Here is a 5379-nt window from a genome sequence, read left to right as displayed (position 1 = left end):
TACAGTGATCGTGCCTGTGACGCCATGCGCTGCCTCGTGTCTCTGCAGGAGGTGTTGATGCGAGAGGAGCGCTATTTTTATGAATGCGCAGTTCGCGCTAATTTGCGCAACAATTCTCAAGGGGGGGCGGGGAGGGGGGCTAGAGATGTTTCCATCCGCGAGAGCAGCCAGGGCAGGATTGGCGCCGTGCACGCTCTACACAACGCGGCAATCTATTCCAGAGCCCTTTCCTCGCTTCTGGAGGAGTCTGCGTTGCCTTTGGCCAACACTCTGGAGTCCGTGCTCCTCAACCTTCGCCGGGAGGTGAGGCGAGTGCGACGGTCGACTGAGGGCTTAGAGGGCGACTTACCCTCCGAGCGAGCGCCCCCCACGGAGAGGGACGAGGAGGGGGAGGCCAGGGGGGGAAACGGCGGTGAGATGATGGATGTGGAGGGACCTTACCAGCAGGCTTCACTCCTCGGGGGCAATACAGCTCGCAAGGACAAGGCTGGAGCTTCCTCCTCCCCTCCTCCCCCGTCGCCCTACAGCGCCAGCATCCTGGCCTCGAGCCGACCGAAAATTTTGCGTCGGGCTGCAGAGGGCTCATTTATGCAGAGCTTGTTACAAGAAGAAGGGTTAAGAGGTGAGGTGAGGGTCAGCTTAGTGCGAGAATACCCCTCAGGGGGAGGAATCGATGGCAATATATCGGGTTTCGGGGAATGGGCCTTGGAGGTAGGGAAATTGAGAGGTCGCCTTACGCGCCTCTATGAAAGCGGTGGTAATATGATGTCTTTCGGTCTAGCGGGCGCAAGAAAAGGATGCGAGGTCCAGAATGAGAGGATAGTGCAGCTGCTTGGATCCGATGATCTTGTCTCATTCTGGTGCCGGCGCGTGAAGCCTATCGTGTGTCCCACAGCCACCATATATGAGCAGGCATCCCCTCGATAAAATTAATAAGCAATGTAGATATGTGAATCATTTTGTACGCAAGGGAAAAGGAAGTAATGATTTGTAGAGTTTTGAGGCATAAGATTCGCGTAATTTATTTTTCATACGCTCAGTAAATGAGTGAATGAAAGAAGGCAGTACATTTTCGTGCTGCTTCATTTTGCTTGCTGAACATCAAACATTTCACAAGGCTGATCTCGTGATTCAGCCTGGGGACTACTCGTTGTTCGATGTTTAAATACATGAATTTTTGTTTTGAAGACACCACTATGTAGGAAACTGCTTTTGACCAGGTTCGTCTCTTTTTCTACTAAAAAAGGCGCACCATAGAGCAAAGCCCAAGTCATTTACACGCTCTTCTAAACCACTGCTATCCACTTGTGGCCACGCACTTTTGTTCACGGCTTGAAAAGTAACTTCCTATCTATCATGAGGGGAGGTTAGAGAAGCCGAGACCGCATATGAATAAAATATCCATTGAGAAGAAGCCAGCATTTGGGTGCATAGTGAATGTAGGACACCCTTGAGGAATGGTGGTAGACCGGAGTCAGGCGAACCCCTCTGTCACGCTAGAGTGTGCGAGGGGCGGGGTCCAAGGCACCTCTTGGCGGGTCGGCTTTCGCGCCAAGGTTTGGAAACTTGGACGGCGAGGTGCGTGCAAGCACAGAGCGAGGAGCACAGACATTAGGGAAGATATCGGGGTCTTGTCTCCTGTGATTCTCCCGATGGCCGACTCAGATGTAGTCAGGCTCGCATAAATTGGGTAACAGGTTGTTTCGCGCAGACTTTGGCTGCTAAATACGATGTCGTTGTAGATCTTGCCTTCACTGTCCTTGCCTGAGCTCGTAGACGCGTCGCGCATCATCTTAAGAGGGTTAATACAAGAAAATGTCCCCACAGGAAGCCGCAATCCTTTTCATTGGACCAAAATATTATGCTTACATCCCGTTTCTCGCCAGCCAGAAGGATGTCGAGGGGTCGTGGACAACGCGGCCAAAATGCAGCATCAGCATTCTTGACGTGCGTCGCCCTCTTCCCCCTGTTAGCGCACGCTTTTCTCCCCGCTACATTCAAGCCCTTCCGCGCGTACTCAGACGCTTCTTCGACCCTTGTCGTTCCACTTTCTCGTACGTCAACTGACACAATCACTTCACCATTTGAGTCTGGCGTTAAGCAGGTATGCAACACTGCGGAAGGGGTGGTGTAGTTTCTGCCCGGACTCGAAGCCCATAGCTGAGATGCTTAGTATACATGGCTCTCATGCACTCGTTCCTCTCATGACATCAATACCACGTAGGGTGGAGGGGACGATGGTCCTTTGCCGCTGACGCTTGAGAATGTGGAGATGGTGCTGGACGAGATGCGACCTTATTTGATGTCAGACGGGTACGTGGGCACATAGTGGGAAGAAAGCGGAGGACGTGATCAATACATGTGACTTGTCGAGCAACTGAGCCTCAGTATGTATATTGCCTGACACTTGTTGTCTGTAATTCTTTCCAACCGTGGCTGTGGACAGGGGTAATGTGGTGGTTTCCGATATCGACGGTCCCGTTGTAAAGCTGGAGCTTCAAGGTGCGTGTGGAAGCTGCCCGTCCTCGACCATGACCATGAAAATGGGCCTGGAGCGTCGCCTTAAAGAGAAAATTCCGGAGATCAGTGAGGTGAGCTGGTGGTCCCGAGGTCTTGTCTCATACAAGGGGTGTCTCAGGGGCGCTAGCAGGGTGGGTCGACACACTTCCTTGAGCTAATTCTCGTTCGTCCGTATGCTCGCATCATGGCAGGTGATTCAAGCAATGCCCGAGGGCCCAGCACTTTCTACAGAGAACATTGACCAGGTCTTGGAGGGCGTTCGTCCTTTCCTGATGGTGGCGGGAGGGTCAGTATCTGTCAAGGAGATTTCTGGCTTAGGAGGACTTCAGCCACTTGTGTTGCTTCACATGGAAGGCAACAATCAAAGTCTTTTTTCCGTTCGAATGGAGATAACACAAAGAATATTGCGAAATTTTATGGTGCCGGGATTGCGCGTGGAGTGGACGGATCAGGTGTCGTAAAAGAGAATTAGGCGCGCAGGAAGAGCGGAAGAGAAGGCGCGGTGCTGTTTATCGAGCTGAAAATGAAGAAAATTGCACTCGAGCGTGCGCAAACCTCGACTAGAGCGTACCGTTTTGTGTATGTCGTGGTGGCAACCACTTGATTCGCCTCTAAGATGCTAAATTGATGCGAACTTTTGACCAAGAAAAAAACGCAAGATCTGATGAAATAAGTCATCCTGAGGAAACCTCTGAGAGGGAGTCGATAAATGGTGAAAAGGTGCTACAGGTGTGTGCGATGACATGTAAAGTTGGTACTTGGAAGAGGGAAAATAAAAACAAAAGCTCAGTTTCAAAACGCGGTCTCATATCGCCTAAGAATGAACCCGGTATAGTAGGCGTGGTGGTAGATATTCTTAGTACTTCTCGCATTTCTTTCGTGTTGATCCGTGTATAATAAATTTTTTAAATCTCATAATAATCTCCATCTCGCTGACAGGCTGTTTTGGATGCTACTGTAATCCAGGCATCCTCGCTGTCGTACTCTAATACAGTAGTTATTTCACATCCGTCCCCCCCGATCGTATCTTACATGGCATCGTTTTGTACTATATCGAGGACGTCGTTTTACGCCTGACTATTTACAACCATATACTCTCGTTGCTTTGATGGAAGCGCTCGTCGCGATTCGATACCAGCTTATTATTCTAGACCGGGTCTAAAGGGACCCCGCACATTAAAAACTTCGTTTTCCTACAATACCACATGGTGAAATGCACCCAAACCGTCAACATTTCACAATTACTTGATTGTTTAAGGTAAAGCAGCATGAATGCTCAAGAGATTAACTCATAATCAGAACCCATAATTGGAATCTCCTTAAGGATATGTGACGCTGAACAGGTTCTGTCTTTCGCGCGAAATGACGGAGTGAAGGGGGGGATTTTGAGGTGTCTGACAGTGGTGTTTTGTATTGTCCGGGGATGAGAGTAGAGCTAAGATGGCAGTCAAAATGTTGTGGCGCAGCGGTATGCATGCAAGGAGTAGGAATTGTCAACATGTGGTACAAAAGGAGCATGTTGAAGCTGTGGTACTGAATAGAATCCTGTTGTCCAGTAACGAGTGACACCCGTTTGGAATTTGATTACGAGGCTTCTTGCTCATGTTGTAATTTATTTGGTGGAGGTCCCTGTTTTCGGAGGACACACATAATCTGTCGGCACCGTCGGGCCGTGCTTCACTGAAATAGCGGCCGAGCTCCGCAACGCGGTGTATGTCGACGCTACTCGAGAGCGAGACTTCCTAACGCAATCCGGGCTCGGGGTTGTAACGCAAGGTGACGTCTCAACGGACTCGCCCATGGCCTTTGCAAAGAGCCTGGGACAGCATAGAATGACATAACAATTACAGCCATACACTACACGCATTATGCGTATCTATCAGCAAGAATGGTCGATCCGAATCCCAACATCGAGGGCAATGGCAAACTCTTGTAGACCAAACGGAAGGCTCGTACGCGACACCCACACTGCAAAAAATGCACCTCTTGCCATTTAGTACTCCTCTATATTGCAATGAAGCGTTCGAGAATGAAATGGCGTGTAGGTAATCGTGTTTGTGTGCATGTGTGTCTTCCATGAATTTGGTTTTCAATCCAGGGTGGTAGAAGTGTGTAATTCGCCGATGTGAGAAATGCGTCATATTTCGAATGACAGGTAATAACACACACGGCGGACACATTACCCCTCGTATTAAATGCTCATATCTTTGCGAATAATCAGGTTTTACTCAGGGCAAACAAGTGTAACGCACAGGAAAGAGACTTGTTCCAAGCTGGGTGGTAGCAGAAGGAGGTCGGTAGCAGCAGAGCTCTACATTCTTACGTCAAGTGATATTTAAATAGCGGTATACAAGCGTCCTTGTCTATATTTTTTATGAATATATGATGTTCCTACTTTGGCAAATGCAATGAAAATCAGTACTTCGGAGAGAATGAAGGACGAAGGTAAAAGACTGCCGCATAATAACAAAAGTGATAGAAGGTTCGTCACAAACAAGGTGAGTTGTGTAATGCGTCCCATCTTTACACTTTACTGCATTTTATATTTCAATGAAGTGTCTAACCTTTTTGTCAAATTCGTCAAAATTGAATTCTATATAGTTCCACAAGCGAGGTTTGAGCAGTCTTCGTGGCAGTTTTCAGGGTAATACAGCGCGAAGCGAGAGGCTATTTAAGCTTTTGTCGCAAACCTCATCCCTGAAACCACATGGTGGCAAAAGGCGGTCTTTGAACATGCCAGAGACTGGTGTCAAAGATTCTGGCAGAAGTGACGTGTGCCAATCGATGGTAAGCCTCGCGTTATATTTTTGATACAGCAAAGGGGCAATAAGGACCCTGACTATCCTCTCCTTTTCTGTG

This window comes from Nannochloropsis gaditana, assembly GCF_000240725.1.
Source record: "Nannochloropsis gaditana CCMP526 unplaced genomic scaffold scaffold211, whole genome shotgun sequence".
Classification (NCBI taxonomy): Eukaryota; class Eustigmatophyceae; order Eustigmatales; family Monodopsidaceae; genus Microchloropsis; species Microchloropsis gaditana.
Note: the sequence above shows the minus strand (reverse complement) of the source record.